The sequence below is a fragment of the Cheilinus undulatus genome, linkage group 2 (assembly GCF_018320785.1).
Source record: "Cheilinus undulatus linkage group 2, ASM1832078v1, whole genome shotgun sequence".
Classification (NCBI taxonomy): domain Eukaryota; kingdom Metazoa; phylum Chordata; class Actinopteri; order Labriformes; family Labridae; genus Cheilinus; species Cheilinus undulatus.
Genome location: NC_054866.1, coordinates 13,795,058 through 13,817,003, shown reverse-complemented (window position 1 = coordinate 13,817,003; position 21,946 = coordinate 13,795,058).

The following is a 21,946-nucleotide window of genomic DNA, read 5'->3' as shown; positions in this document are numbered from 1 at the left end:
CCACCTCTGAATACACAGAATTTAAATATTTGGTATTCAAATGTTGACATTTGGAACGGCAATGATCTAAAACACCACTAAATACTCATATACATAGAACTTCAGATGGATAAAAGTGGTCTGGGGGTTTAGTTACTCTTTAAGCTTGAACTTTTGCTGCAGTGCTGTTGTAAGAGCCTAAAAATACAGCAGGCCCATCTTCTCGATCCCAATCCATTATACCTGCAGTAATAATGTAACCTGAGTGCTATTTTAGCCCAGGTTGTGACGGTGATGTCATACTCTGGCTGCAGCCAGGGAAAGGTATCTCTGCCAAGACTGTAAAGATGTCAGGGAAGGACACATCTGTGTATCTTCTGCCAGAGGATACTTCCAAAAGTTTCCCTTACTTCCTTCCTTACTTGGAGAGCTCGCAGCACAGTGACACCCACATTAATTTCCAGATTGCGGGAAAGGAGGAGTGGATGCTGCAGGTTTTGGATGCTCACCAAATAAATGTCAGGATGTACTGAAAGCCAAGTTTGACTGTGCAGGAGGCGACTAAAGAAAATATTCTTTTCAATTTAAGGGATTCACTAAAAGGATATAAACGTGTTTACTGCCCACATCTTCCTATAATTCACATATAGTGTATGATATTACATGGAGCGTATCCTCATAATCCACTCCCAATGTTTTATGTTTTTATTATTGCATTTTATTATATTGTGTTTTTGTGTGTTTGTAGCTGCAGGTCAGTTTCCCCCAGGGATGATAAAGTCCTGAACCTTGAAAACCTGATCTTTGCTGTATTATTAGGGCTGCTAAGCAACAACTCAAAACATACTCTCACAACCTCACCGAGCCCACGTCCTCTTAAAGAACAGCTCTAATTTTGTTTCAGTGTGCACTAATGACTTTATTTTCAGTTAGTAACTCTGTTGCCTACACAGGAGGAAAAGCCTCCATGTGAAGTCAACATCATGCTGTGTACATCCACTGAATGCATCAGGAGTTCAACGAAAAGGTTGTTAAATTTATTAACAGAGCCAGAAAAAGAGAGACTACAGATTGAAGAGGGGTCAGTTTGATGCCAACTGCCTATTGCTATGTTTAAACCACCCATGATTTAATTACCAGAACCAGATATACAAATAAAATAAGAAATAGAAAATGCAATGCATATGTTCTGAATTATAAAGTGAATTTACTCATCTATTATTCCATAAACCAGCTCCCCAAGCTTTTGTAGCTATAGGACCCTGAAGACAAATGCATCATTTTTGGAGCTTTGCCACATGTCAGATGTGTCTGAGACTAGTCCCAGTGTCCTGACATGTGAGGTCATGTGTTGCATTAATTGTGCACCATTGTGCACTTTCTGTCAACTCTGCCTTTGCTAGTTATTTTCTCTGCCCTGTTCATTTCTGTCACCCAAAGGTGGGCTGAGGATGTTTGAGGGCAGGGGTGAAAATGACAAAAAGGGAATTTTTTGTACGAAGTGGGGAAACATCCCAAAACCTCGTCATACATTTGTGAAATAGAGTGGTGATGTAGTGATGTAGCGATGTTTGCCAGTATCTGAAAGCACATCTCTGTAATCAAACAAATAAAGAATAGTTAACAATTTAACCATTTATTTCACAAAAATACACGGTAAGGTTACATATCAGTTTTCTGCACTGAAAAGGGCGTCCTAAAGGGCACTTTATTGTGTTTTGTGGTCAGGAAGGGAACCCTTGGAGGCTCTTTGTCATGTATTTTCAGCTGTAAAGGCATCGTAGAGCAGTGGCTCACAACCTTTTCAACCTGCGACCCCTAAAATAAAGGTGCTGAAGACCGGGGACCCCCACCATACCTGAAAATGGTTAAACACAGCCATCAAGAATGGTTTATGTGCAAACAAGGCCGCTCATAAGGGAGGATAAAGGGAAGAGCTCTCTGGGCAATATTGGCCTAAAGTGGCAGAAGTGGCCGGAAAAGGAGGGGAAATTAAATCAAAAAGTGGAAAAATTGGTTGAAACTAGCAAAAAAGGATTTACAAAGGCAGAAAGTGGCAGAAGTGGATTAAACTGGCAAAAAGTGGCACAATAAACACTGAAATGTGGTTAAAATTGGAAAAAAAAATTACGTAAAAAATGGTGAAAAAGGGTTAATGGGGGCAATAATGGGTCAACAAAAGGTGTGAAGTGGCAAGAATTGGTTTAAGTGGCAAAAATGGGCAGGAAAAGTGGTGGAAAGGGTTTAAAAGTAACAAAGAAGTGGCATAAATGGGCAGAAAAGGTAATAAAATGGGATTAAGAAGTGGCAGAAATTAGATGAAAACTGGCAAAAACGTGTTAAAAGAGGCACAAGTTTGTGGGAAAAAGTTCTTTCAGGCATTTGGCGACCTCCAAAGGGCTGTGACCCCCATGTTGAGAACCACTGTCGTTATGTGTATGAAGCTGAAGTAATGATGTGTGAATAATGTCTGTAAATATGACACTGACTCAACTATTATTGATTTAATGGTAGGGGTGTGATGAGACACTTCTCTCACGAGACGAGACGAGACAAGATTTGGGCCCACGAGACACGAGACAAGATTTTACACTTTTTTAAATTTTGGAAAAAAAAATACATGGGTGGATAATATGTCCTTTATACAACTGAAAGTCATAATTACAACGCATTCAGGTCTATTCAAAAATCTTTGAATTAAGTACTGAATGGGCTATTAAAGCTTCCAAAGAGTATGTTTTGTCTAACTTTGACTCAAACTGTACATTTTAATGCTCTTCAAATCAAACCTTTCATTTTAACAGTCTATAAAATCTTTAATTTATAACACTCATCGCTATAATTACAATAACTATTCTTAATATTATACTTAATTATATATAATAAAAGCATTTAGATTATTTTAAAAGTACTTTAAGCACTGTTTACAACAGACTGAAATGTAAAGAGCTGCATCAGTAAAATCAAACTATTTTTCATCCTCTCGAAGGACGTCCATATTTAAAACAGTCAAAATAAATCTTTAAGTCAATAACACTTTGTAATTTAAAGAAATAGATTATTTTATTGTGTTGTGGTCTTTTTTCTCATATGAGCTTTAACAGTGTTGGACACGACGCATAGATGAGCGTGTGTGTTAATGTGTGTGCGCTGGTGAGTGAATGTGTGTGTGTGTCTCTGTCTGCTGTCATACAACAAATGGCGTGTTTAACTGAAGCTTTAACTTCGCTTTTTGGAGCTAACAGTGGACTTAAACAGTGTTCATTTTGCTAAGTTTACCGCTGCAGTATGCAGACCCATTGCGCTACACGTTAAGCTTCTGACTGATGCTACGCACAGCCAACAGCTGATGGATGTGTGACTGACAGACGGTGAGACATGACAAAGCCGCGACTCAAAGTTACAAAGTCACAAATAGCGGCACTACGAGCGAATCTGCGCACATACATGAACTAAACAAACGCTGTATTCTCCTCATGGAGACTGCACAGGCTTTCACCAGCAGCATTTCATCAGTTCACACCGTTATGATGATGCATAGGCGGATCATGTGTGGCCCAAGTAGCGCACGCGAGGGGGTGGTTGGAGCGGTCATCTTAATGGATACCAGATCAGCTCCGTTTCCTCATTTGCTCTCTTACCAACAGTTTTAAAGTGTCCAGGGCATGTTTGTGATCTTTTCTTACTTCCAGTTTGGTATTGTTTTCTGTAAGGAGAGCTGCTGCTCCAAGCGTCTGCGCAGTATCGATCTCACGAGATTGATTTTTCCGCCACGAGAAATCTCGTCACGATAAATCAGGCAGCTGCACTCTGTTAAGGTCAACATAAGGTCTAGGAGCAGGCTAATAGCATAAGTGCTTGTCTATTTTTCTCTTGAACCAGGTGCAGTTTTAACAAATATCTTACTTGAAAGTGTGTTTTAGTCTATTTTTTTACTTGGCTTTAGTCCTGGATGATTAAAAGAAGTGGACTGTCTTTCTCCAAGCAGAAACAATTTAATCCTTCATGTCTGTTAGCATCAGGATGCTAACTGTCACAATAAAAGCCTCCAATGCTAATAATTATTGAAGACTTTTATTTGAAGAGTAACTTCAGGAAATGGAGTGTTTTCAGCTGTGGTTTAATTTTACAAACTTAGAGATGTTATTTTGACTGAAATTTGACCTGGTGGTTCATAACACAGTGGCCTATCATACAACAAACCTAAATACAGATTTAATATCACTCTACAGGGGACTTAAAGGATTTCAAACTGGGACAATTAGATCATTCACAGGAGACACACCCCAAAGTCTGTGAGTCTGCAAGTGTTGAGTTTGGGATTCAGCCTTAGAGGAGGCTGTGTATTACTCACATTAACTTTTGGTGTTATCTACAAACATAGCTCTCCTCTTTTTTAAGTAAACACAATATTGGAAATCTCTCTAGAAGATGACTGATGGAAACGATCATTTTTGTACCACTCCTTGTCCAATCATTTCACTTCAGCTCACTCACAAATGGGCAAACCAATAACCTCTGCAAACACATGTGCATTATTCATTTTATTTTCAAATGAAAAACATACATAGTTGTTGCAGAAACTGACTCATATGTACACACAATCTTGCGTCATGTAACTCTAAAATGTAAACGCTCCACTGGCCGTACAAATACACATGCATACTCAATCAAATGCACACACACACACACACATCTTACACCCTGGGCAGCTGTTGAGTCAGCCTGTGTGCTCGCTGGTCCGTGGTAATAACAGAGGGTCTGATGGGCAGGCAGCTGAATGTTTAGCGGCTGCAGCAGAGGGCGATCCCAGTATGGCTCCCCCTGCCAGAAACCCTCCACACACAGCCCCTCCAGCCCTCCCACCACTCCCAGTCTGCAGCGACTTGGAGAGATGAGGAGAGACAACAGATTAATATTCCCCAGAGGAAACATTCATGGGTAGATAGAGAAGGATGAGGAAATTGGGGACATGGCAGGGAGAAAACAGGAAATATGATACATTATTAGACCTCATTCAGATGTCTTGGATTTATAGTCATTTATGGTAATTCATTTTTCATGAAGTTAGTATTTGCAATAAGTAGGAGCCAAACAACCCCATTTAGGAGGTCACATATCCAAGATAAGCACAATACAGCGGTGGCACAATACATAGTATAATAAGGACGTGCCTAATGACTAATTTCAATGTTGAATAACTGAGACACTGTCAATGACGAGTCTAAAATTAGTAAAACACCCAGAAAAAATAGTCAATACTCAGCACAATTTAAGGCTCAACAAGGATCACAGCATCTTCAGTGTTAGCACACCAGCCCTTGGCCCCTCAAGTAGAATCTACAGAGTACCCGTTTTTGCCAAATACATTAAATTATGCTATTTTAATTTGACACAGCATACATACAATGTTATCTCCACTTTCTGGATGAAAATAACTGTGCTGTTCCCATTGGTGGTGCTACCATTGGGCAAAAGTAGGCAGGATCACAAGGCCTTAAGATTTAGTCATTTGTAGGTGCACATCAAATGATGGAGTATACAACTAAATCCAGAAGTTTGATGCAAGGGTCATCTGGACTGCAGGTTCTTGAAGGGCACTTTATTTTTAGTGCATTTGTCTTTACAACAAATGTTTTTTTGGCAACAATCACTAACTTAGCAACAATAAAAACAGTTAAACAATGAAAGCAATAACCCTTTAGCCCAATAAATAATCATCAAACCCAAAAATAATCAAAAAAATCTAGGTCACTCCTCCAACTGGCTACCTCAGTTCTAAAACTGACCAAAGACTAGACATATAAGTTTAGCACAAAAATTGAGAACATTTTTGTTAGGTAAAATATTTCTTTGTGTAAACATAGTACAGGCAGCGCCTCTGGCTTTAGCAACAGTTCTAATCCACTTAAAAATGAGAATAAACATTACTTTCCTTTGTTTTCCCTTAAAGTTGCCAGTACTACTAGGAAGTATTATCATCGCTTCAGACATTTCTGCTGTTTGATGATGTTAGTATTGATTCTTCAGAACTTACCAAATAAATTATTGAAGCAACCTTTTCAAGAGCGAGACCAAAGATAGAAGTGGTGAAGTTGTTAAACAATCACGTGTCTCTGCATCCAAAGTTCACCTGTTTGATTACAGGGATGTGAAATGTCTTCAGTCTTATTAACCCAACGAGTCTTCATTCAGTAGGAGTCAGACTAAAAATGGAGGAGTCATAGATAATGGAAGTAGAAGGATCCCTTTACGCTCTGTTTTGTTTTGAGAGTAATCAAACTGGAACTGCCTTTTGGTGGGTGTCTAACTTTAATGAGGTGTAGAATCTCCAGATATGGGATGGACATGAGACTCAGTGACCTTTGCCTCTGACCTCCAAATCAAACCAGTACATCCTTTTGTCAGAGTGGAATTTTTTTTGCTGATTTCAAAGATAAAGCATTCCTGACAAATCATTTTTCCAAACAAGGGATTAACATGTATTCCAATTACCAAGACCTTAAGGCTGGCTCAGACCTCAGGCCCAATTATGTGCACTGAGAATGAAAAATTTTCTTGTAGTGTGGCATAATCAGCAAAGCATCCAAGATGCCTCACAATCAGGATTCTAAAAGACTAGCATGTCAGAACTTTTCTTGCATCTTCATCTAGTTTGACACCCTGACCTGACGTCAATGATGTGAATCCTAATGCCTACCAATAGGAGAGCATTTGCTTTCATCTTTGTACCAGAGTGACATTATACAAGTCCCCCTTTCTCACTCTGGAGATTTCAGTGTATGTTTAGTGATTTTTTTGGTGTGATATCACAGTTATACTTCAAGTTCTATAAAGGAGGGCCAGCCTCCTCTTGATACATCAGAACAAGTTCAGAGTTGTTTCTTTTTTGTTTTTTTCCTCTTTCATGTGATTACCTGTGTCAAATTGAACACCTCTGTTGTAGCAGAAGTCTGAACAGCTCTTTTTTTGACCTGCCCCCCGTGAGCTCGCACACAGTCGCAAAGACAGTGGTGTCCCTAACATACAAGGAGCGGTCAGGATCACACTTGTAGTGTGATTAGCTGTTGGCATAGACAGGTCAAGATTTTAGTATTACAGTCTGACATGGTGCCATCGTGAACTATCAAAACATTTTGTAGTATGAGCTGGCCTTTAGGCCAATTGCCTAAAAACTTGAAGAAGAAACCCCACGCGAGCACTTAGAAAATCGCATTCACTCACAAGGGACAAATAGCCAATCAGTTTTCATTTTGGCCACTTTTTTAAATTTCGTCTTAGTCTTTAGATCATAATGCCTCTCAGTTTAAGTCCTGTTAATTTAATTTATCTCAGAAAGTTTTACTATAGATTAAGTTGCTCAAAAAATTTTTAGTCCAGTTTTAGTTAATTAAAAGTCCATTATTTTTTAATAATACTAATACTAATGCAATATTAATACTTTAACAACTTTAAAATAAAATGAAGAAAACACTGACATACCTTGAATGCTATTGCCTTTAGTTTATACTGATAATATGCACAGTGGAAAATTCTCATGGAGTTTGAATTACTAAGATTTTATCATCATCCAGGATCTTATTTTAGCTAGTCTTAGCCTTGGAAGTCTTATTTTAAGTTGACAAAATTCACTTTGGGGCCAAAGACGATAACCATTAACCTCAAACCTTCAAAATCTAGTTAGATACTGAGATTTACTGAGGCAAAGTTTGAAGCAAAAACCTCTCAAGACCACTTGAGAAATCCCATTCACAAGCAAACTGTGACCTTTGACCTATGATTTCTAACATTTGTTCAGTTTATTTTTGAACTAGAATGGACTTTTAAAGTTTGAGGAAAATCCCTCAAGAGCACTTAAAATATCATGTTTGCAAGCAAGGGATGAACATTTGATCCAATAACAATGACCATTGGCCTATGACCTCCAAATTTACTCAGTTATCCATGAGTTGGATGTTCAAGTTTGAGGAAAAAACCCCTCAGTGAACTGGAAAAATTACATCCACAAACAAGGGATGAACATATGGCCCAATAGCCATGGCCATTGTGCTATGGCCTCTAATATTTATTCAGTTAATCCTTGTGTTAAAGTGGAATGAACATTTTGGCAAAGTTTGAGGGAAATCCCTCTATGAATTCTTGGGATATTGTGTTCGCAAGCAAGGGATGATAACAAGCACTAATAACTGTGACCTGGCAATTTGTCCTCCATTAGTTAAAGTTGTGCAAAATCTGAGCGTTCCTGAGCTATCATATCCAAAAGTAAGACATCAAGCAAGCACGAGGCCAAATGAGCCTGACCCTTAACTCAGACTGGCGATTTCTGCAAAGTTTTAATAAAATCGCTCATAGTTTATTTCTTTAATTCTAACTTAATTGTATGAGCCACTTTGACTCTGTTTTTAGGAATGTATTGTTTTTCATGTCATGTGTGTTTGGTTGTATGTTGGTCTGTATGTTGAGCCGTGCCTAAAGTAATTTTCTGTCATGACAGACAATAAAGTTTTCTGAATCTGAATGGCTGGTATATACACTTGGATGGACGGATTCACAAAGAATAGCCAAAAAGTATAATGCCTCGGGTCCCTGGCTGAGAAGAACCTGGAAAATAGAGTTTTAAAAGAGAAAAATCTGAAAAGGCTAAAGACTTGAAGGGATGTTTAGGCATTAGAGTGGACGTGTTGGTGTGTCTGTCTGACAGGAATGTGTGTGTGCAATGAATCACCATGCACCATCAACTGCATCCTTCAGGCGAAAGCTGTATTGACAGGTGTCGTCAACAGGGGGCCTAATCTTGTTTGGATTTTCGCCAGTGGCGTTTGTACCTGAGTGTGCCGTAGACAGGCTGACATCTGAGTTTACGGATGAATTTGTGTTCCACGTGCTTAGCCGCGGAGATGTTTATGCGTGAAGTTGTCTCTCTGTGTTTGCGAGCCTGGGATGCCTGTGGCGTTCCTCCCTGGCTGTGCTAGCCCACACTGAGCTGTATCTGGATCTGTTTGCATGCTGCAGCAGAGCACTGGACTTCAGTTAAATCTCCATTTTACCTTCAAAATAAAATCAAACCCCCAACAGAGAACAGTCCTCTGAATACCACAACTTTCACTTTCACTTGATTCAACACTGATTTAGTCATCAAAAATATTCAGACCAAACCTGATCTGACTCATTTACAAGAGAGTCATCACACAAGTAAATCATACAAGGGCTAAAGTTATTAATGATTGGTATCAGGGGACTAATTAAACTCTATGAAGGAGGTTTTAATCACCAAGCTCTAACAGTTTGGTTGCTGCACATTCCTGCCTACTGATGCTGAGTCCAGCACCACAGTGAAAAAAGACTGCAGCGCTCATGCAGCTTTGATTGCTTCTTTTTTTCCAGCTTGACGCTGAACTTATAAATAAAAGACAATGACAGGCAGTGAAGAGTTTAGAACAATGTTTGAATGAGGCAACACAAAATTAAGGAGATGGTATCAGTTCTTAACCACACAGTACATTTTGTTGAAGCAGACTAGTACTAATTTGATTAAAGACAGTCACAGGATTTCAACATTGCAACTGCTTTGTTTAAATTTCATTCTTCAAATGTATATATATAAGAAGCCTCAGGTTTGAGCATGGAATGATAAATCTTGCCAAGTGTTTTTGTTTAATTTCAAGTTTGAATATCATTGCACTTTTTAAAATAAACTTTCTTTTTATTTCCTCTGTATACAGTTGCAAGAAAAAGTATGTGAACCCTTTGGGATTTCTTTGATTTCTGCTGATCTTCATCAGAGTCACAACAATAGACAAACACAGTCTGCTTAAACTAATACCACACAAAAAATGATACGTTTTCATGTTTTTATTGAACAAAACATGTAAACATTTACAGTGCAGAGTGGAAAAGGTATGTGAACCTTTGGATTTAATAACTGGTTGTCCCTCCTTTGGCAGCAATAACCTCAACCAAACGTTTCCTGTAGTTGCAGATCAGACCTGCACAATGGTCAGGAGGAATTTTGGACCATTCCTCTTTACAAAACTGTTTCAGTTCAGCAATATTCTTGGGATGTCTGGTGTGAATCGCTCTCTTGAGGTCATGCCACAGCAACACTCAATGAACACTCAATTATGCTAGAAAAAGAGAGGAGATGGGAGGGGCTCTCTTCTCCAACATCCAGTACCAGATGTGTCCGGGCTGACAGATCTGTCCAGGGCCTGTGTCTTCTGATGCCGTGGAACATTATGACTGACTGTGATGACATATAGCATTTTTATTGGCTGGAAGCTCATTACGTGGGTAAGACAGCCTGTTAGCTTTTTTACAAAGCTAACTTTGAAAGCTAAGTATGTTATTCATACTTTGACGTTCTTTTCACCTCTGAATTACCTGCTTTCAACCCTCCATATGTTAAGAGGTGATTCTAGGAGATAGATACGGAACCCTTTACGTAACCCCCTGCCGATTTCATCGGTGTGGGTAATAAAACCTTTTTTTTTTTTTTTTTTGCTTTTATTAACCTGGATATTTTTCATTGGAAATGTCTTTCTACTATTTTAAAATGTTAGTTTTACATATAAAAGAAAATGGGAAAAAAAAATCACTTTTTACAGTAAAAAAGTATTAAGAACTTAACATAAAATCTGTCAATTTAAGAAAAAAACAAAACATCAATCTTAAAATTGATTAAAATATTTATCTATCAACGCGGCCACATTGTGGTTTTTCCACATGATGTGGTCATAGTCAGCAGTGTTTGTGATGTCATCAGAAGGTGTGCAGGATGAAGGCATGGGCCCCTGGCCACATCTGTCAGCCCGGACACATCTGGTACCTACGCGGGTATTTCAGTCAGTTGTCATCAAACCTGACTGAGCCTGTCTACACTGAGTTATTGCTGCTTTGTATCTGCTGTGGAAAGCCCAAAACCAATGACACGTAGTAGATGGCTTAAATCTGGTGACCTCCTCCCTCACTTTCCTCCTAGCGAGCTCCTTTTTGTTCCTGCGCTGGTAGAACAGGCATGTTATGTCATATACACTAACTTGGGTAGCCACAGACAGACACCACAAGTTTATCCTTTTTCCTGGTTAATTGGACCTCCTCTCCTGGCAAACTGGGATCCTCTGGTGAGGTATGTGAAATATGTCACCGGAGGATCTCCATGCTGATTGGCCATCGCGGCCGGAGTGATTCAATCGAATTTAGATTTTTAGCTCTCAGATATGCGAATGAAGTGGATGATGCTTCAATTGCATGAATTACTGGCTTAATTCATGCTATTCATGGCTTTTGTGCCACCTGAGGTGAACTCACATCTACTTTTTCATTGACTTTCATGAAAACCAATGGCTTTACTTACATCTGATGTAAACACAACATGAAAATACCAACACAAGTCATACAAAAGAACGGCACATATGTAGGTAATGTAAATTAACACATTAGCAACATAAATGCCTTTACTTGCACTTGTTTTAGATAGCATGCTGACCGCTAATCGCAGAAACTAAGAGCTAACGCGCTAATCATGGATACTAATTGCTGAACACTAACACTAAGTGCTAGCATGCTGATACTGATTTACTTCTTTGCATGAAGCTATTCAGTATATTCAACACAGAAACTAACATAAAAGCGATTAGCACTTAATTCTTATGGACACACACTTAACTACTCAACACTCTACTGATGCGTTGAAGGCAAGGTAAATGTGACTACTTTTAAATGCATTCATGATTTTGACAAGTAAGACAGTTGGAATTGGTAAAATAGATAGTACAAACTTTTTGACAAAGCCAGTGATGTCATCCATTTTCAAGGGTCCATATTGAAAACGTTGGTTCAAACTGACTTAAAATCATCCTATGAAAGTGATTTAGGTGAAATAAGGTGTTTGGGCTCCAGACAAACACCTACACCATGCTGCTTGCAGTCACAACAGACATACACCAAATAACGTATTACTTTTTAACCCAAAACAGATGAGTTGTGAAAAATTCACCCCTCTGTACAATGTATGCCCAAAAAGCATGAAATATTCTGTCTAAAATAGCTTTTACCCAGACTGTAAACATGTTTTTTTCTGCTGTAAAAATATGGGCTATTTTGCATTGATTCCACTAAGATAAGGGAGGGTAGTAAGGAAGGCATGTTGACTTGAAGTCCATTCATTCCTATGGGAATCTCCATGATATACAAGATATAGAGGCATCTGTCTTCTATGTAACATAGGACAACAACAAAACACAATGAAGATAAATAATGTGGAAATTTAGAAGACCTTTTTGAGGAAAGTTTGCATGAGTTGTTGGCTAAAACTACTACATAAAAGGTATAGGTAGACTGACTCAAGTACAGGACAAGCGCGAGCATGCGGGTAGTGACAGTTGTTTCTATTTTGTAAGTAAAGGAAGCATAAATGAGCCTGAAGAGTTCCTGGCATTGAATGAGCTTCTCACTCTTTCTAACTGATGTGCATATCCACAATGTTCAAACATGGACTGAACCTCCACCCCTGCACATCTACCCGTCACCCAAATTGGAGGAAAGCAGCAATTGACAGTTTTTGAAACATTAAGAGCATGCAGTCCGACAAACATCCACTCTACAACCTGACTGAAAAGGTTTTCTTAGAGGTGTGAAGCAGCCACATTTGGACTTGTCTTTTATGCTTTGAATTTTCCACTCTTCAACAACCATTTGCTTTTGTTGTGTGTGTACATCAGAGTGTTATGAACCATGAGAGACTGTGGAAGGACTTTTTTAAAGTGCTTGTGCTTATCAGAAGTTGTATAGCTGTTTGGATATAAAGAAATGCAAAAAGATGGCAGGCTTTTTGCCTAACTTTTAAATTTTGACATGGCAAAAAAATAACCTGTTTTTTTTTTCCTTTCTTTTTGACATGAAAGGAAGAAAGCATGGTTTATTGCAAACACAGTGAACAATTTCATCATTCTTGAAAGTATCTAAAGGAATCACAGAGGAATGGCTGAACTGATTAAGCATTGCACTAAACAGCACTGACGTGATTAAACTCATTTAAGTAAAGTCAAAAATTGAGCTTATGATGTCAGAAATTGTTGATTTTTGACATGTTTTTCCTGTTAATACTGTTAACTTCATCACCCACAGTGCCATGTTATCACTCTTTCAGACCCTAGCGTGTATTATGCACTTTGCCTTGAGCTGCTTGCCTGGAGCAGCGGCCAGGCTCAGGCTACAGAGGTTTGGTATAAGCTCTAACCTTTCTAACTCAAAATATTTTTATACTGCAGCTTTAGAGTTTGGTCTCAGCTGATGCTTACTTAAAGAAACATGACTTGAGGTATTTTATTTTGAAATATTAAAAAGGCTTTGCTCATCTCAAACTCTGATGTGTTCCCCTCAATGCAGGCTTGATGTCAACAGACTAAAGCAACGAGAGAGAGACAGCCATTCAAGGTGCATTACAGAGCTGTAGAAATACATTCAAGACATTAAAAGAATATTCAAATGGCATTCAATACTCATATAAATTAACCCCTTAAAACAGGGGTGTCAAACTCAATCACAGCAGAGGCCAGATTCTGGATTCAGGTCTAACCTGAAGGCCTAAAAGGGTCACCTTTTTAACCATAAATTGTCAATGTTGTTTCACTGGTAATAAATTATTAAAAAAAAAAAAAAAAAAAACTTAGCACTGATTATTAATGATTTTGACATTTAAAAAGTTAAAGAGATAAGTTTAAAGACTCATAATCTAAAAGAAGTAAATTTATTAGTTCAAAAAGGTAAAAATATAAAATTGAAATAAAAAATAATGTTTTTTTTAAATGGCAAATATCTTAAAAAGAAGTCAAAATCATGAGTTTAAAAGGTCAAAATATGAAATACATGTTTAAATCATGAAATCAAAAGTCAAAATATGATTCAAAGTTTTAAATTGTGAGTCTAAAAGGTCAAACTATTGGATTATGAAGTCATAGTTTGGAGTTGAAAATATGAGGTAAATAACAAAATTATTGGTTACAAAGGTCAAAATATGACTTAAAAATTAGAATTATGAATCCTAAAGCTCAAATATTATATGAGAAGTCAAAATTATGAGCTGAAATGCTCAAAGTATGAAATTAAAAGTCAAACTTCTAAGTCTGAGTTCTAATTGTGAGATGCAAATTGAAAATGTCAAATTAAAACACAAATTAATTTGTTTTCCCACATTCCTGACTTCTTTTCTAAATATTTTTAATCCTAACTTTTTCAGATTTTGTGTCTTAACAAGGATATCTTAAGTTTATATTTTTATACTTGAGGAAATCTTTAGACCTCATACTGATGGGCCAGGTTTAACAGAAATATGAGATCATCTTGTGGGCCAGATTAAACTGTTCCACGGGCCAGATTTGGCCCCAGGGCCTTGAATTTGACACCTGTGCCTTAAAGGGTTATTTCGTCATTTTTTTTCTTTTCTTTTTTTTTTTTTTTTTTTGAAGTAGCATTAAATACTTATTAATAGTTATCATTTTTAGCCAAAGCAGATTTCAGTCCGCATTGCTCCTGCATTGAAGACGAGGCCAAGGACACCGGCAATTAAGTTTATAATGTTACAGACGTGTACACCAGCTCTGTGTAGTTTCATGAATTTTTGGTAAAAGTGTGCAAAAAAACATACATCTTTGAAGCATTTTGGATGTCCAGTTCCAAAAAGCTATGTCCGCTATGTAAAAGGCAAATAAAAACTGAATGCAATAATTTTAGAATCTCATATACCACAATTTTTTTCACAATGGAAAATAAACAACATATCAGATGTAGACATTGAGCCATTTCACAATTTCATGTATTTGATGGCAGCAAAACATCTCAATATCTAATAAGGTTAAGTGGCAACAGTGTCAGTAACATGACTGGGTATAAAAGGAGCATTTTAGAGAGGCAGACTCTCTCAGAAGTAAAGATGGGCAGGGGTGCACAAATCTGTGAAAAACTGCATTTAAAAATTGTGGAAAATATTCAGAAAGATGTTCCTCAATGTAACATTGCAAGGACTTTTAATATCCCGCCATAATATTAGTAAGAGATTCAGAGAATCTGGAGACATCTCTGTATGCAAGGGATAGGGTTGAATGTCAGTACTGGATGCTAGTGATCTTCAGGCCCTTTGGTGACACTGCACAGGCATGTTTCTGTAATGGAAATCACTGCATGGGCTTAGAAACACTTCCAAATATGGCTGGCTGTCAACACAGTTCTCCATGCCATCCAGAAATGCAAGTTAAATCTGTGAAGCCATATGTGAACACCATCCAGAAATGCCTATGTCTTCTTTGGGCCAAAGCTCATTTAAAATGGACTGTGGCAAAAACAAAAACTGTTCTGCGGTTGAATTTTTTAAAATTTGAAATTCGTTAGGAAACCATGGACACCGTGTCCTGCAGAGGGACTATTTAGCTTGGTACCAGCATACATTTGAAAAGCCTGCATCTCTAATGGTATTGGGTTCATTAGTGCCAACATAGCTGGAAAGGTACTTTTAATGCTGAAAAGTATAAAGAGGTTTTAGAGCAACACTGGCTGACAGATAATAGTAAATCTGATGATTACATCATGAACTGTCAGTGTGTTTTCTCAACAGAAATGGGTCTGCAGCATCAGAAAGGGTTCACATGGTCCAAATCCAGAGAAAGATTTAATCCAAAGTCATTACATCCATAGAGATCAATGGATTGTTTCAGATCTACAAATTATAGAAACTTTTTCATGCCTTTGTAGAGCTCCAGTAGTACGTAGTTTCATGTATCATCGTTTCACATTAAAAGGGCAGAGATGGGCATTTTGGCTGGTTATTCAAAAAGCTTGATTAAGTACAACAAACTGAATAGGTTTACTAAGACTGTCTGCAATCCACTTTGCATGTACAAGAAAGGTGTGCCATCCTCACTCCTTTACGTTAAAAAACTAGACATTGCATGAACTAAGACAGTAATTATGGATAGAGAGAGTGGTGTAAGCCATGCACCAAACATGTACCTAGACCAGGTATAATAATTATTCATTTTCCATTATTTCTCATATTATTAAAACCATTTCTGTATCAATCTGCTGCTCTTACACTTGAATCAGTCGGTACTTTTCATGTTTTGCAGATAGGCCTGCTGTCAGCTTTCTTATGCATATATACATAAAGGTTTGACATACATGCATTTCTTGGTTCCTACCCGGTCGTTTCCCACTCTGTCATGCTAGCAGGGGGGTGTTATGGCAGGTGATGGAGAATTAGAGCAGCAAGAAAATTGAATGCAAGTTTGAAGGTGGCTCCTCATTATCGAAAAGGCAATTCCAATCCAACATAATTAAGGAACAACAATGCAATAACTGTCAGCTCATTACGGGGAATAATAAAACTCACATCACAGTGTCACTCTCACAAATGCCAACTTCAGGCGCCAAATGCGATCACGCAGCCAATCCTTTCCTCTTTAGTGGAGAAATTACAGTGGGGCTTTGGGTGGAGGCCCATCTGCTTCGATTTCCTATCTCCCAGGCCTCTTCGTCACCGTGAGGATCGGGTTAGACGGGAGGTGTTAAGACAGAATCCTGCCTGTAATTAAAAACATCCAAGTGGATGTGAACAGAAGTAAGTAAACTATGACTAGTCAGGTATTAGAGTTCTCTCTATGTTTCTAGAGTGTTTATTTTTTTAGAAGAAGCATTTTCTTTCTTTTCTTGCATGTGAGAGGAAAGGTGTGACAGGGTCTGTAAACTTTGTATGCCATGTCACAGATTAAGTACGTCAGAGAACTAAATCTATTTCCTTGTGTTTGTTAAAAAAAAAACTTCCTTACAACCCCAAAAATAACCTTTGGATTTACTATCACTCTTAAAAAATCTCATGAGATAGAAAACAAAATTTAACCAGTTTTTAGTATTGTCTGTCTAATGTACATCTGATTTGTCTGTAAAATGGATCTTCATTACTGATCAAATCTATTAACCCTGAAATAGCTTGAAGTAGTGCTATCAAATGCAGATTTTTTTGCTGTAGTCGAGGAGACTTGACAGGCAGTAAACGAGCTGAAGACCAGGAGACGGCTGTTAATGCTGGGAATCACGTCATCTGTCACATGTAATGAATGTCCACATGATCATGTCATTTTACATCATCAAGCCCACAAAACTCTGGGTATGGAGGGGAAATAAGGTATGTATGACTCATGTAAAGTATGCAGGTCCAGACCAGAAACTGTCCACGCTTCATGATTGGACAGTAAGACAGAATCACATTCAGACAGTGACCATGAACGTGTCTAAAGGTCTGAGAGTCTGTAAGGAGATATACCAGCAAAGATGTTTTTTTCTATAGAAAAGCCTGGGGTCTCTTACTGGATACCTAATACTGCCAGCAGATAAGAATTTACCCATTATTAAAGTGCATTGATTTTTACAAAGCACTAATTAAATGAAACGATTGAACCACAGACAGTGAACAGCTGATAAACCACACAGACAGAACTGGATCTTTGTTGAATGATGATCCCTCACATCAAAAGTCCACCCCAGGACTGATCGCTCAGTCCTGAAACTTCTAAAAAATCAGAGTCTTCTTTACTAAGTCCTTCGAGCAGAACTAATGACACTCTACATTCATAGATCTCTTTTTGCCTGAGGCATACATGTCAAATGTTAGACTGTCAGCATGTTAATAATTGCACACTTCCAGTGCTGTACACACTGACCCTAACTAATCTCAAGGGTGGTGTTTCCCAAGTCATGCACCACCATTAATCACTTTACAAAAATGACAACAGCTTAACCAGCTCTTTTTCTTATGCTCATTTTTCCCCTTTTTAAGGGCATATTGCATAAAGACATTAAGCATTTATCATAGGAATTTGGCAGCTTTTTAACCCACTATTAAATAAATTTAACTTTATTTCCCGAGTTCCCATCATTCTTAATTCTTTGCCAGTAGTACCCTGCATTTAAGTATTCTTAATGTGAATGCATTTTGGGCACTTGTTCACTCACAACATTATTTATTTATTATAGAAGTATGTGATTTGAACACACCTTATGACTTCTGATTAGGTAGAGCGACAACAGACAGAGGGCGTTTTGGTTCATTAACCAAGCAAGTCAAATAACTGGAGAAACTCAAACTCAACAATCAGAACTCCATACCCAAGCAGGTTAAAGGAAAGCCAAACACATCTCAGCAGATCCCACACACCCACTGCACGAACCTTTTCAGCTTTTACCATCAGATCAACGCTACAAGATCCCCCTCGCCAAGAACAACAGTTACCAAAATTCCTTTATTCCTACTGCGGTAAACAGCTTAAACAAGACAATCTACTACTGTTACAACTACTCATACAAGGAAAAATGGGCACAAAATGTAACCAGGATCAGGTGCTCTTTAGGATGACGGCCAAAGATGAAAAAATCAGTGAGACCCAATTAAAACCTAGTAGGCCTATAGCTAAACATAACCATCTGGGATGTCTGTTGAAATGTCTGACTGAATTGTGGCAGTGATTTCTGGGTGTGTAACTGTGCCACCCTCTATGTCTGTGGGTTGAGAATTGAAGGATCCCAAAAGTTTAGAACATAAAGCCATATCGCAGTGAACAGCACAATGCTGTAACAGAATGACACTGTCAGCTTCAGTGACACCAGCTTAAATAATAATGGAACAATCCTCGACAAAATTCACCAAACTGAATCAGCGGCAACAGGTATCAACTAGTAGAAGCCATCGGTTCACACGCAGTCGTTTGATGTGCAAATGTATGTGAGGACAGGAGAGAGGAGTAGCTCCGCCTACTTACCTGAACAAGGTATCCACAGTGCTAGCACAGAGCATGGCATCAGCAGAGGTCCACTATGCTCGGACCGCTGTTAAATATCGCTTCTCCTCTGCTGATGCAGCTTTGTACGGCTCTGAAAGTACTGTATAGTCACTGAGTCAGCCAGGCAGTCACATACAGACCCGTGTAGGACTGACCCAAAAAAATGGTCAGCCAAAAATGAAGGAATGACTTGCCAGAATACTAGCTAATAGAGTCCATGTTAGAGAGGGCAGTGAAAACGGGAGTTTCAAACACTGATGTGATTAAAAAAAGTTTATTACACAGGGAAGTCTATGCGTTTTGACTCCTTGAGTCTTCAGAAATTTTTTTGGTGTACTACAAGAATATATTTTTGTACTTTGACATCTGTTGTTGTGATCTGTGTTTAAAAATGTTTGTTTTTAATGTTGTCGGGACCTTACTTGTGTTTAAACTACTGCTCATTATCTCTCAATTATGTCCTGATGAAGACTTGTTTAAGTCAACACATGTAGATATTCCTGCTTTAAAATAGGATTTTTAACATGAAAGACCAGTAGAGTTTTTGGGATGTATCGGTCAGGAACTAGCCAGCTCTTTACTGTGAACAATGTGAGCAGGCTGAGAGTCGTTTTTTTTTTTTTTTTTTTTTTTTTGACAAAGCAGTTTTATTTTATTTCTTATTTTCATGGATATCACAGAAGACCACTTCTTTATGTTCACTGTAAAAAAAAAAATCTTTTTAAATAATTCAAAATATTAAACGTTATAGAACTGGTGCTTGATTATCTAAAAATGATAGTTTTATATCAAGTATGATGTAAATTTGTGTTATTCTTAGAACACATGGATTTAGTCCAACAAATAAAAAAATAAAAAAATACATGCAGTTAAATCAATCATGGGTCAAAAACTGCTTAATTTTTCTAATTTATTAAAGCCAAAGTGGTTCAGAAGGAAGAGTCGTTTGGGAGTAGAAGGAGCTGGAGTTTGAGATAAGTGCTTTGATATTGTTGCAGCATTAAGGGGATGGGAAAAACTGTAATATCCTCATTCTTGTACGCTGCACATCGAAGTGCAAACCTGATCAGCATTAGAGAAGATGGCAGAGCTAAAGGGAGAACTGTGAGTTCACACAGGAATAGTAGGTCAACAGTGGAATTGTTGTGCCTTTTTGCTGTTGATTTGCTGTTCATTTCAACATGATTCAATTATTTCATTGCTTCTGCCATTGGTGAGTACATTATGAAGTCAAAAAGTTAATGTTTTCTATAAAAAAATCTGTGGTTTTATTTAAAATAATGTGTTTTTTAACCTCAAAAGTTAACTTTTCCTAACCAATATTGCCGTTGTAGCTCTTGGACCCACTGACCTCCCCATGACCTTTTGCTGAAAATAGACCTGGGTGTGGGCAGTGGAACTGCTCCAGTTGACTAGAGAGGAGGTGATTTGGTCCACAATACGCTGGCAGATCTGGTGGATCACGGTGCAGCCGTTTTTAGAGGTAAACTCTATATTACAGAGCCCTGCACTTACCCTGCCCATAAAGAGCCTAGCCCTGAGAGTTGAGAAAAACAAACCAACTTCTTAAACACACTTAGCTCTCAGTCTTTTCACACGTTTACAGCATTTTTATCTCCACATATCAAGTGTGTTCAGAGACAAGTTTCTTAATTTTCATTCTAGGGACTTAAAGTAACTACTGGCTCCACTGATAGTGAACAGTGATAATAGCTGCCTGTGGAGCATGCAGTACGTATTCTGCTACTCTGCAGCTGCACACGCACACACCATCTTATGTTTTGTAGCTCTGATTCATTCTTAACCAATGTGACAGAAAGAACATTTGTCTAATCACTCTCCAGTGATTGGTCAAGAAGACGGGTGGGGATAATCTTGACCTTGTTTCTCCAAAATCTATTCAGTTCATCCTTTTGTCAGAGTGGGAATCTGTGGAAACTTTAAAAATAATCACTCAAGGCGTTCTCAAGGCATGACATTCTCCAGAATGGCCTGGACTGACATACGGATGCAGTTATGAAACGGACACACAACCTGAAACACAATTCCTTCCCAGCTTTGAACAAAAATATGCTGAATTAAATCACTTAAATATAGTTTTCTAAGAAAACAGACTGTTAATCACTTTCTAATCACTTCTGGGACTCGCTTTCTGCTCTGTGATGCATATTTTGAGGTATAATCGCTACAGAAGGACCTTATTTTAATCAAGGAGAGAATAAAATGTAATATTGTCTCAAAGCTACTTAAAGTCTAGACCTGGTTATTAAACGCTGTATCAAACACTGGTGCTCGACTTAAGCAAACCAAAGCATCCCCAAGAAGAAGAAAGAGAAAAAAAGCAACCAAGGCAACCAGTTGTGACAACGTTTGTTTATGCTCAGTGTGGACAATGGAGCCCATTCTGCTTCTATGGAGGTTTTTTATTATTTTTAGACATAACAATGAACCGCTTCCTACTTCAAAATCCACTGTGAAGCTCAGAGGATGAAAGGGCCCATGCTCAGCTGATACCACAGTTTCTAAAGAGACAGGATGCTTTGGTTTGTCTTTACTGCTTTACTCTCTATCGAGTACCGCATACTTGAGCACAGTTGTGTACATATCTCTTATTGTCTGTACTCAAGTACACATGAATTTTGCTCAAGAGCACAGTTTCAAGTGGACTTGTGGATGATGTCTAAGTCTGATAATCTTCTGTTCAAACTGATCAGATGTGGAACATATCTGCTCGGTGGGGTAGAGACACCACAAAGCTTGAAGGAGCACTACCTAGGTGCAGCGTCCATGACTGTGAAGACTGAGCTCAGTGATCTTTTCAGTATATTTACCCACGGCGATGAAATCGGCAGGGGGTTATGTAAAGGGTTCCGTATCTTTGTTTGTTTGTTTGTTCGTTTGTTTGTGTACAAGATAACTCGAGAACGGAAAGTCGGATCGGCACCAAACTTTCAGGGAATATTGGGATAGCAACAGGGAAGAATTGAATAGATTTTGGTGATGATCGGTTTTTCTCGGACTTCAAAATTTTGAACACCATAGTAATCAATGGGAGCTTGAGTTCCTCGGTGGCGCTGCTTAGGCGTGGGTCTGCCGCCTCAGATGGCCATTCTAGTTTCTCCATGTGCCTTTAGCAGTTCTGG